The sequence below is a fragment of the Sciurus carolinensis genome, unplaced genomic scaffold (assembly GCF_902686445.1).
Source record: "Sciurus carolinensis unplaced genomic scaffold, mSciCar1.2, whole genome shotgun sequence".
Taxonomy (NCBI): domain Eukaryota; kingdom Metazoa; phylum Chordata; class Mammalia; order Rodentia; family Sciuridae; genus Sciurus; species Sciurus carolinensis.
In genome coordinates, this window is record NW_025920190.1 from 199,619 (window position 1) to 212,079 (window position 12,461).

The following is a 12,461-nucleotide window of genomic DNA, read 5'->3' on the forward strand; positions in this document are numbered from 1 at the left end:
TTCAAGAACTGGATGACACACAGGGAAACACAATGGTGTCTCAAACTCCCTAAAAGAAATAGCAGCTCCTAAGTGATGCGTGGAGGAACTCTGCACTCCCTCACGGGAGATCAGTGGCCAGACTCGCTGCAAGGGGGTGCTGCTCACGCGCCTGGGGCTCACGCGGCTCCTTCCATCCGTGGTCCAGAGGGGCTGGGACGATGGGAGGACAGTCATTTTCTGAAACAAGGTGAGTGAAATAAACATGCAGGTTAGTTTAACAGAGACGTATTTGGGAGTTCCTCAGCTACTGGGTGAATTATACCTCCATCTGGTAAGAAATCACAGGCTCGGTGCTGTCTCCAGAAACAGTTCTTTCGGGACACGTCCAACGGTGGCAGCCAAGCAGTAGACCAGTTGCTGCCAGCTGGACAGGGCTGGTCAGGTGTGGGTGCATACGAGACAGACACACAGACAGTGGACGTGTGGGCAGGGACGCAGCCCTGCCTAGCACGCAGGAGTGCTGAGGCCCAGGTGCGGGCTGCAGAGGACCAGGGTGGCTCCTCCGTGCTCTGGACGCTCAGACACTCCAGCACAGCGGGAGGCCGTGCATGTGCCATCCTGGGAGCTGAAGAGCAGGCCACGAGCCCCGGCCATCTGTGCTGGGCCGCCTGCCTGCTGGCCACCTGCTGTCTGGGGTCTGTAGCTCAGAATCCCACAGAAACCAGTCCTGTGGCTTCAGATTCAGTGTCCTGGAGCCTCCCGCTCCTTCCCCTCTTCTTGTCCACTGTTGACCTTGACCCCAGTGTGAGGCCACCTTGGGGATAGACCATCAGTAGGAGAGGGATGTTGACCCAGGGGGCAGACAGAGGCCAGCGGGGCAGGTGGGTCTAATGACCTGCCTAGCAGGTGGACTCCAGGCCTTCTGGGCCTTCAAGAGAGGCTCCTCCTTGCGACACAATCGGCCTGTGAGCAGGTCTGTTGGTAGCACGTGTTGGAGGGCCTCGGGGCAGCGGTGTCCAGCCCCTTAGCCATCCACTAGAAGCCAGGGAGGCTCCAGCCTCTTCTGCACTGACTGAGAGAGCCAGTCCACCTTTCTGTGGTCACAGCCAGGTCAGGGCCCCTGAGACTCCACCGCGTGGCACAGCTCAGAGACCAGCCCCACCCGTTTCTCAGCCAGCGGAGCACAGCCTCCGTCTGAGCCGCCTCCCCGGCACCCATTGCCCTTCCCCCTGGACAGGCCCTCCCAGCTCCTGAGGTTCCCCAGGGAGCCCCTCAGCCAGCACGACACACCCACCATGAGGCCAGGGCTCTGCCCCCTGCCAGACTGGACCCCGGGCTCCTGTCCACCCATGTCTGCCATGTTGCCACGAGGCTGCCTGTGGCCAGGACAGCTGTGACTGCCAGGCTGCAGCCCTGGTGCAGCCTCACCCCACCCTGGCTTTCGGTTCACAGGGAGCCCTGACTCAATCACAGGGAGCACTGTCACTCTCGCTCACAGGGAGCACTGACTCGATCACAGGGAGCACTGTCACTCTGGCTCACAGGGAGCACTGTCACTCTGGCTCACAGGGAGCACTGTCACTCTCGCTCACAGGGAGCATTGTGACTCTTATTCACAGGGAGCACTGTCACTCGATCACAGGGAGCACTTCGACTCTGGCTCACAGGGAGCACTGTCACTCTGGTTCACAGGGAGCACTGTCACTCTTGCTTGGGGACAGTGGTGGGGGTTGGTCCTGGCCACAGCCCAGGGGCTTTGGCTCCCCAACTCACTCTGCCCAAGGCCTCCCTCCTGCTGGACATGCACAGATGCTCCTGGTGTGAGGGGCTTCGTTTGCTGCCAGGGTAGAAGAACCAGGCCACCTGCCAGGGGGTCGGCTCTTGCTGCCTCTCTGGGGACAAGTCAGGGGGGTGTGTGCTATGCCACCTTGAGGTGGCCCTGCACAGACATGTGAGGATCACGGGGTGGGAGTCCCAGCCTGGTCCCTGCCTGGGCTGCTGGGGGCCAAGAGCTGCGTCTGGGCGGGAAGTCCTGGGCCCTCCTGAGAGGAAGGCCTGTGTCCCCTGGTGGCCTCTGGTGCTCCAGGATGCCCCTGGGCGGCTCCAAGCAGTTAGGACAGAGAAGCCCTCTCCTTGGTGTGTGGGGCCAAAACCTGGCCCATGGCCCCTCCACGCAGCCCCAGCTCAAAGCCGGGTTCCCAGCCACCGCTTGCTGGGGCTCTTCTAGGCTCCTGGGCTTCTGGCACTTTATCCTTTTAATTAACACACAAGAACTGTGGCCTTTGGTCCCTTCTGTGAAGCAGCTCAGGCTCTGTGGGGAGACCAGAGAGAGTCCTCACCGTGGGGACCGCAGCTCCACAGCTCTGCGGCTGGCCTGGTTTAATCATTGCAAAACCCTTCGGTGACTCTTCATCTGTTTCAGACCAAAACCAATAAACACGTTCCTTTGTGGGATGCCAGCCAGGGCAGAGCCGCAGGGAGATCCGACCTGCCTGTCCTTCCCTGCCCTAAGCCAGGAGGGTCACGGACCTGACTCACCTCAGGCTCCTGGCCCTGCGGCTGGGAAGCCCTGGTGTGGCGGCCCCTTGGGTCTGAAACAGGTCCTGGTGCTCACACCCACCTGCCCCGGGCTCGGCCTCCGCACACGGCGCAGAACACCAGCAAAGGGCACTGGAAATGCCCCTCGCGCTTTCCTAAGCCATGGACAGATGGCCTGGACGGTTCCAGCTGCATTGGCCAAGGAAATTCAGTGCCCAGCACAGTGCAAGAATCCCTCCTCTGCCAGGGCAGGACCAGGTGCAGAAGGGACGGGCAGCCGTGGCACAGCAGGTGGGCATCAGCAGCAGCCTCTTCCTGGACCCTCTGGGAGCAGAGCCAGGGGAGGGAGAGGAGTGAAGCAGGGCAGGCCCACGTGGATCCCCCAGAGCAGGCTCCCTCTCCTCAGGAAAGAGCCAGCAGCCAGGCCTTGGCTTTGTGGGACGCGCGGTCTCTGCCCTGGCCGCTCTGCCCCACCTAGCCTGGCAGCGCTCCAATAAGGAGACCTTACTGGAGACCCTGCAGCTGGGCTGCGCCTCTGGCTGCACTGGGGACGGCGTGGGCTCATGGAGGGAGAGAGCAATGAGCCCAAAGGCTGGGGCTGGAGCTGTCAGGGCCTGGCAGGCCGGCCCCTGGGGGGCGCTGTCGGAAGGAGGGTCCGCAGGCTTTCCCTTGGCGCTGGAGCAGGGCTGGAGCACTCCTGCCCCTGGGAGGGACCTCAGAGGCTCCCTCTGGGCCCAAGACACCAGAAGCAAGGCCGGCAGCGGGACCAAGCCCTGGACCAAGCCCTGGACCACCTCACGCAGCCCCAGGCCCTGTGTCCCTCCCACCAAAACTTGGACCGCCCCACCAACCCCTGGGGCCTCCTCTCCTTCCCGCCTGCTCACTGCTGGCATCTGTGAGAATCCCCACCCACCCTGCGGCTTCCTGCTCTGCTGAGGGAACTGCCCCTTCACCAGCCTCTGAGGCTCCCCAGAGGAGCTGCCCTGAAACCCTGCAAGTGTCCACTCTGCCAGCACACTGGGCCTCCCGTCCACACTGTTCCTCCCCACCTGTGGGCCTCTATCTGTTCAAGGCACAGTTGGAAGGCTGCCTCCTCCTGGTAGCCCGCCCGCTTGCCCCGCTAGAGGATGGATGACTCCTGACAGCCTCCCAAAGACCACGGCCTCTTCCACTTCTCCAGACAAGCGTGCCAGGGATTCTGCTCTGTGCCAGCTTTTCAAAGCCTCTGGAATTTCCAGGCCCAGGACGCTCCTTCTTCGTGCACAGGGCCAGCCTCCCGCCCCAAGGACATCATGGCAGTTAAGCCCTGCAGGCCACGGAGGGGTCAGCTGAGGGAGGCTCCCTGAGGTCCTTCAGGAAGGGCCTGGAGGGGCAGAGGAGAGGCCGCGGCCCCAGGCAGCCACAGGGGCTCAGACTGTCCTTCCTGACCAAACCCCAAGAGGGGGTACCATAGAGTTCTTGGTGAGGAAGGGCCGCAGGGCCCACGGAGGCTGCCCACGGCAGGACGTCCACCTGAGGGCAGTGTGGGGGGTTCTGGGAGGGAGGGCGAGGAGTCAGCTCAGGGCCGAGCCACCAGGGTTGGATACCCCCGAGGAGCGGAGCTCACTGAGGCTGTGGTCAACAGCTCTGGGCCATGACCAGCCCCCGGATGTCAGCCCCCGGATGCCCAGGAATGGCTGTGGGCTCCAGCTGAACCGCTCCATCCTGCCCGGGGCGTCCCTGCGGCCCACTCTTCAGCTCCAAGGCAGAGTTCAGAGTGCACACGTACTCGCCACACCTGGTTGAGAGTTAAGAACTGCAGTTTCACTTACAGTCGCACATAGAGTGTTTCAATTTCATTTCCAATTTAATATCATCAGCTCAAAAGTGTTCTCCTCCAATCTTGAACAGCATGCGGGAGACGGCGCTCCTTCAGCAGCGCCTCCCGCCACGCGCATCCGGGAGTGCTGGCGCCTGCCCACAGTCTGGATCCCTCAGGCTGCTGGTGGCGGTGGCGGGGCCTACAGGTGGCGGTGGCGGGGCCTACAGGTGGTGGTGGCGGGGCCTACAGGTGGCAGTGGCGAGGCCTACAGGTGGTGGCGGTGGCGGGGCCTACAGGTGGTGGCGGTGGCGGGGCCTACAGGTGGCGGTGGTGGGGCCTACAGGAGGCGGTGGCGGGGCCTACAGGTGGTGGCGGTGGCGGGGCCTACAGGTGGTGGCAGTGGCGGGGCCTACAGGTGGTGGCGGTGGCGGGGCCTACAGGTGGCAGTGGCGGGGCCTACAGGTGGAGACACAGCTGCTCAGCCATGGGCCTTCCTCCCGCTTTCCTAGGGAACCAATCACAAGGCTGCCAACTCTCCCGGGAAGTCGTCTCCTGAGAACTGTTGTTTTTACCTCCATCTTGTACCTGTGGCACAATGTCCACCCACCACCCACCAACCAGATGTTCGCCAGCCACTGAGTTGAGAAAACAGCCAACCTGGGGCGGGGCTGCCAATCAGCAAGCCCAAGAGGGCTGGGAGCTTGGCCATGCTCTGCCCCAGGGCCAGGCGCTCCCAGTGCAAGGGCAGGGTGCAGGGGCAGCAGGGCTGAAGCTGCAGAGCTGGCCCATGGCAGGCGGGGTTGGCTCCACATCTCAGCGGACAGCAAAGACCCAGGAGGTCTGGGAGGCCAGCAGGTTCAGGGCCAGTGGGTGGAGGGTCAGCAGGTAAAGGCCAGAGGGTGGAAGGCCAGTGGGTGGATGGCCAGTGGGTAGGGGGCCGTGGCACTGGGGGCTGCCGGGAGGACCTCGCCGGGCGCAGTGTCTTCCGTGCACGCGCCCATGAGCACACACATCTGCCAGCATCGCAACTGGTCTGGTCCATGAGGAGAGGACATTGACCCCTGTCCTCCCCGAGGCCATGCACAGCCTCCGGCACCTCGGCAGCGCCTCCCTCTGCTCCAAACCCCAGACGTGTCATTGTCTATAAATGCTCGGCTGGACAGTTGAAAGATGAAAACTGTCTGGTCAATACCTCTGACACCACTGAGCAGCCTTACACGTCACAGTGGAATCCTGCGTCTGCTCCGGGGCAGGCCCGGTTCCTTCTCTGGATCTCCACCACCTCTGGCCCGCGTGCACAGGTGGGTGTGTCCCTGGCCCTCTGCCTGGGCCCCTGGCTGTGCCCTCCCTGCACCTTTCCTGCTGGGGGCGGGTATTCCGTCTGCCATTCCCCCTCCTGGACTTTGCCCCTGTCCTGGGTCCCCGTGGCTCCCGCATGTGGGCAGCCGTGCCTGAGGCCCCAGTGGCTGGGCGATTCTGGCACGGCTTGCGGGGTCCCACCTGTCCTCTTCTCCTGAAGGTCGCTGGCGATGTCAGCGGGCCACGAGGCCTGAACCCCAGCTCCAACACTTTCTCCTTTTGCTGAAACGCGTCTATAAAGAGGCTTCCCCATCCCCCGTCTGGGGACCCCTAGGCATTCACACAGGAACGCAGGACCTGGGGCCAAGACGGAGCTTGGTCCTGCACTCCTGTGCGGTGCCTGGGGCGACCTGTCCTGCATGTGTGGGTCCCGAGGACAGAACCAGCCCGTCCTCCACAGCCTCATCCTTGCGGCTCCCGGTCCTCCAGAGTCATCTGGTCGAGGCAGCCTTGCTTTCCGGTGACACAAGCCACCCAGGCTCCTCCCCAGGCCAGGACAGTCCTCCCTGGCGACTGGCTCCTGCGTGAGGAGCACGCCTTGGGGAGCTCCACGAGCACTCGGCGCGTGAGGAAACCGGTCGGCCTGTTTGCTCCCTGGCTTCTCCTCCTGCGAGTCAGTCGTCAAGCCTGGGGTCTCCCCAGGGGTGCGGAGGGGAGGCGGGGGTGCCCGTGTGAGCCGCCCGGGATGCCCGACGTGGAGCTTCGAAGGCCTCAAGCTGGAGGCCGCCTGACCTCTGTGCACCTGAGCAGACCCAGGTGGAGAGTGGCCTGCAGGAGGACAGGCCCAGGACTCTTGCCCGTGGGAACCAGGAGCAGTGCCCAGCTGGCCCTCCCGAGCAGCACCCCCTGGCACAGGGCCAGGACACCTGCCAGGCCTGAGAGACCCAGGCCACCTAGGCGGCCTGAGTCCTCTCACCGAGTAGCTGTTTGGGGACACTTCTCAGTAACAGACATTTCTAATGAACTGCCCCAAAGCTGTGGTGCAGGAGACCCAGGGGCGTTTCCATCTCAGCTCAGAGAAAAGCATGATTCCCTCAGGGGCCAGCCAAGCGTCCAGAGCAGGTCCCCCTTGGTCCTGCCTCCCCAAGAAGTGGACAGGTCTGCAGGTCTTGTCCACAGCTTACCTGGAAGGGGAAAGGTGTTGCAGAGGCACCTCCTCTTCTGGGGCTTCAGCAGAGGCCTCAGGGTCCTGCCTGTCTGTGGCCACTGAGGAAGCTGGCCTCAGGCCCCACGCCTCCATGAGGCCTGGCCAGCGGCTGCCCTCTGTGCCCAGCCAGCTGCACCTCCTTATCTGTGCACCCCAGGTGGAGCTGGTCTGGGAGCCTGGGCCAGCCGCCTGTCACACAGTGAGGAAAACCAAGGCAGGAGCCCCTCGCAGTCTCCCAGGGGCCGCTCACAAGTGCAGACCCAGTGTCCTATCAGACGAGCCCTGGGGCAGGCCAGCGGGGGCCAGAGGCCGTCGGAGGCAGGAGTCATGGGGAGGCCAAGAGGGCTCTGGTCAGAAGGAAGAAGGGGTGGCCAGAGCTGGCACTGCCTCTGCCCCACATCTGGGTCACTGGGGGGGTCCCAGGGAATCCCGTGTGGGAGCCCTGGTCAGGAAGACCCCAGCCGTGGACGTGAGCAGGTGCTGCCCAGCACTAGGCTGCTCCTGCACGCTGGCCCCAGGAGGGCTGGCTATGGAGGCTCCTCTGCCACCTGGTCAAGGCTGTCAGGTAGCATGGTACAGCCCCTTCGTCCCCTCCAGCTCCCCAGGTCTTGGGTGCCCAGCAGGGGCAGCTTAGCTGGAATGGGCAAAGGAGCCTGCTGCTTCAGGCAGAGCAAGGGTGAGAGTCAGGGGGACCTCGAAGGTTGACCTAAGAGGCCAGTCGAGGGGTCTGCCATGCAGGTCACGTCTGGAAAGACCACCTGTCAGGAGTCGTCCTTTACACTGGGACTCAGCAGGGCCCGGTGACCTAAGGTCTAAGTGACAGGGTGGCATGGTTCAGTGGCACCTCAGTGGCTCACCCCTCAACCCTCGTGGGCACGGGATGGCGGAATGCTCCTGCCTGGGCAGGCTCCCTCTGCGCCCACCGGTTGTTCCAAGTCCCTGGCACTGGGTGTAACGGACTTGCCTGTGCCAGGAGCTCCTTCACTGGAGTCGGCACCCACTGCCTCAGGGGCTGGTGGGTACAGGAGGAGCAGGGTGGGCCCTGGGTGCTGGCAGAGGGTGGCAAGGGTGAAGGACGGGGGAGCACATCCCCTGCTGGTCCTCGCCAGCTGCACCCACCTCCTCCTGCAGCACCTGGGAATCAGGACCCAGGGTCTGGGCTGCAGGGTGTCTGCTGCTGGCCCTCCCTGCCTACCCGCCTGCCCAACCCAGAAGCCAGAGAGCGCGTCGCGCGCCTGGCCTCCGTCACTCCCTCTGCCTCTGGCCTCTGCAGCCTCCGAGTCCTGGGAAACTGTGGACATGTGGCTGCACTTGTCAAGTATGTGGCGTTTGGAGCTACATTTTTAAATTAATGAAGGTTTCAGCTTTTATAGGTAAAACGTGCCCCTTACGAGAAGCCAGCTCCACCAAGCTGATCTCTTCTGGGCAAGCCCACGGCTCCCTGGTCCTGAGTCCCTGGGTGTCGAGCCTGCCGTTATTCTCAGTGCTATGCTTGACAAAGAGGTTCCCGAGAGAGCCGGTCTCTGGAGGGTGTTGGTGGTGCGGCCCCTCCCAGGGGCACTGCCTGGCCACAGCCCAGCTGCCCAGCCCTGCCCAGGAAGGCACCGGCTTCCAGGGGCTGGAGCAGGCAGCATGGAAGTTCGCTGGCTGCAGAGTGCACGTCTCCCCCAAGTCTGGGGCTCCTGCCTCTGCTCTGAAGCAGATAAGTGTTCAAATAACACGAATAACCACAACTAAGAAAGCAACCAAAAAGCATCACACATCACCACCTGCAGTCTCCCTGTTTCCCGTTTAAACTGGTACACAGTGAAGAAAGTAAGGGCCGAAAGCAGGATGCAGAAAAGAGGGTGATGAGTCCTCACGGCCAGCAGCCAGCTCAGGCTCACACTCACGTGGACACGCCCACACACGCATGCTCACATTCAAGTGTTCACACTCACACACACTCACTTGCTTACACACTCAAGCTTGCACACTCTAATGTTCACAGTCACATTCACGCTTGCACACAAACAGGCTTGTGCACACGCACTCTTAGGACTTGTCACTGTGAGCTGCACTTGGCCTGCTCTCCCGATGGGCTGACCGTCCCAGGGGACGATGTGTGGGTCACTCCAACTCGCCTGTTGTTAGTTATCTGCATTGTTCCAGACTCCTGCTCTTACCAGCAACTTACAGCAGGAAAAACTGACCGAAATTATTGGAAATTTTAAAATAAAAAGATTATTTTTAGGCTCAAAGACATTTTGAACGGAGGGAAAGAAATATTTCAAGATTTAAAGAGGACCATGCATAGTGGCACCTGCCTGTAATCCCAGCAGCTCGGGAGGCTAAGGCAGGAGGATCACCAGTTCAAGACCAGCCTCAGCAACTTAGTGAGGCCCTAAGCAACTTAGGAAGAACATGACTCAAAATAAAAAATTTAAAAAGGGCTAGATGTGACTTAGTGGTTAAGCTCCCCTTGGTTAAAGCCCCAGTACAAAAAAAAAAAGACTCAGAGGCAGAAGCAGTCCCTTGGTGTGCCAAAATTCTGGCCCTAGGAAAACCGGTGCCTGGGTACCATTCACCCCCAAAACAACCACTTTAACAAAACGCCAGGTGGAACCACTTGTTTCCACCACATCTAATCTGGCAAAATTGCTTTGGCACAGTTGCAGAAAGCTTGGCAGGAGCCAGGCAGGCCTCCAGGCCAGGGAGCAGGGCAGACAGCGAGGCCAGCTGAGCACCGATGAGCCAGTGTGGGCAGGGCTCAGGCAGAAGCACCCAGGCTGAGCTGGCCAGAGGGTGGAGGCTGAGGCTGCGACTGGACAGGGGTCTCTAGCAGGCTAATGGGGCCCAGGGCCAGGCCCAGCTGCCGCAGCCCCCACCCCCCTGGGCAGCACCAGGCACCTCTCCCAGGCAGGTCCCAGGAGGGCTGACCAGGCACTTGTGCAGAGTCTTCTGCACAGATGGCCCCCTGGACTGAGCCTGGGCCTGACCTTCAGTCTCCGTGGCTAGTGGGTGGTCAGGTGCTGCGATTTGGTCTTAAACATCACCCAAAGCCCAGGGGTTGGAGGTGTGGTCGCCAGCTGGTGGCCTCACGGGAAAGTAGTAGAAGCTCGAGCTGGAGGAGGTGGGTCCCTGGCTCTGCCCTGAAAGGTGGCCTGTGGTCCCTGCCCCTCCGCCTCTCTGGTCCTGCTTCCTGGCCACCGTGAGGTGACGGTTCCCTCCACCACTCGCTCCTGCCATTGCTCTTCCTCACTGAGGAAGCCACCAGGCCAACCCAACCACGGGCTGAACCCTCTGGAACCACGAGGCAGAATCAGCCTCTCCTCATTCCCAGCGGCTTACCTCAAGCATGTTGTCACAGAGACGCAAAGCTGACCATGTCAGGGAGGATGGGCCGTGAGCTGGGTGGGAGGAGTGGATGGGCATGAGCAGGGTGAAGGGGTGGGTAGTGGGCAGGGGCATGTGGGGCCCATCCTCTGGAGGGGGAGGGAGCGGCCGGGCCACCACCCCTTCTCCCTGAGCCTCCTCTCTTGGCCTGCGCCTGGCCCTGGTAGGTGGAGTAAGGGCCTGGACCCTGGTTCTCCCTGAGTCCTCCTCTCTCTCTGCTGCCCAAGGAAGCAGGCCAGAGAGAGTGGGGTCCTAGTCCTGACCACAGGGACAGGACACAGCCAGCAGCCAGCTCCACCCCTGGGAGGACCCCAAGGGGGAGCTCTGCCCTAGGGAGCACAGATCCCCAGGACACAGGCTCCTGTCCCGTGAGGACAGATCCTTTCACAAAAAAGCAGGTCACCTGGTGGATCATTTGGGTATGGAAACCAGAAGGATCCCTAAAATGTGGAGCCATCTGGACACCTGGATGCTTCACGTCTGTGCTCACCCCACACTCCAGGTGCTGGCTGCCAGCCGTGAGGCCAGAGGGTGGGGCAGCTCTGCTCCACTGCAGGAAGGCCAAGGCCACAGGGGCACACCTGCTCCCGAGGACCCGCACTGACTCTAGAGTCCAGCAGGTACTGTCTGCATGAAATGAGGACCTCAACGGAGCCAGTGTCTGCAGGCCAGCGCCTCGCGGCTGTGCTCTGTGGGCCGGCGTGGTTGGCGGCTGTGCTCTGTGGGCCGGCGTGGTTGGCGGCTGTGCTCTGTGGGCCGGCGTGGTTGGCGGCTGTGCTCTGTGGGCTGGCGTGGCCACTGGCTGCAAACCAGACTGCGTGGCTCTTTGTTGCTGCTCGTATCCCTGTGAGTGGCCCTCGTTAAAATTCTCAGCCGCACCTGAAGCTTCTGCGGTGGAGTTCATAGGCTCCTCCCTGCCTCCAATCTGCAAGGAAGGCTAGGCCATGCTTCGGCAGGGGAGGTGCAGGGGTGTGTTGAGGGGAGCCAAGCTGCCCAGCATGGCCACTGTGCCTGGTGCTGCGTCTGTGTTGTGTCCTCTATTAGGCACCAATGGTCTTGGACTGTGGAACCCCAACTCCATGGAGGGTGGTCAGGCCCCTCCAGGGCCCCCGTGTGCTGCCAGGGATGTGGGGTGGAGGTCAGAGTGTGCTTCCTTATTGCCCCAGGCCGTCAGCAGGCAGGCACTGTGTTCTCCTAAACACGAGGAAGCCCCTCCAACGTGCTGGGTGAGCCCGAGGCACATGGGGCAAGCGGCAGGGGCCACTGCCAGGACCCAGCTCCTGGGGAGGACACTGGGACACCCAGCTATGGGCACAGGCACCAAGAGGCACAAAGCCGCGCACACCCCATATCACCATGACCCCTGGGGGCACACCTACTTCCTGCCCTCTCCCCAGACCCCTGCCATGGCTCCCCAGTGCCTGAAGAATAGAATGAATCCCACAATGCCGAGCCCTCCCCACAGACCCCCAGCACGTCCCAGGCTCTCTCAGACTAGGCCTGGGGGTGTCAGAGGCAAGAGGCCCGTATGACTTCTCCGAGACCCTCCACAGAGCTGGCAAGGGTGGGCAGGAGGCCACTCCCAGGGCCTCCGTCATGATAGCAGGGCAGGGCAGGGCTCTCGAGGACCACCAAGGTCAGGGCAGCTTCGTCCCCTGCCATTCGTCCACGAGCCTCCCACAGACTCGAGGGCCCTGGGTTCATGCCTTATGCCTCCCTCAGGAGGGGAGGAACCTGAGGCCCGGGAGGCCAGCAAGACCTCGACAGTTCTGGCCTGGGCATGAGGAGGCGGAGGACGTCCCTCCCAGCCTGAGCCGTGGCCTGCAGAGGCCCCGCAGTCCAACCCCTCGGATCTCCCAGGCCGGGCCTGGACACAGCAGGCCTGCGCCCTACAGAGGGGCCTCCAGGCTTGAGAGGACACGGACCCCAAGCTACGAACACCTTTTGGAGGTGGGACCCACCTAAGAACCCAAAGGGGCCTGATGGTCAGGAAGCATGGTCAGCAGGAGCTGGGTAGTCAAAGGGCTGCTGAAGCTTTGGGCAGAGCTGGACTTGGAGGCTTCTCCCCGCTCCCATAGTGCTGGCTGAAGGACCAGCAGCATGCGTTAAGCACATTAATTCTATTATCTGGTCCTCAAACCCAGCCTCCCCTCGGGGTAAGCATGAGTTTGTTGGCTTAAATCTGTTAGAAACGGTCTGCACAGGTTCGGATTGATGCCGCGGGGGAGACGCTGGCTGCCATGGCAACCAGAGAGGGAT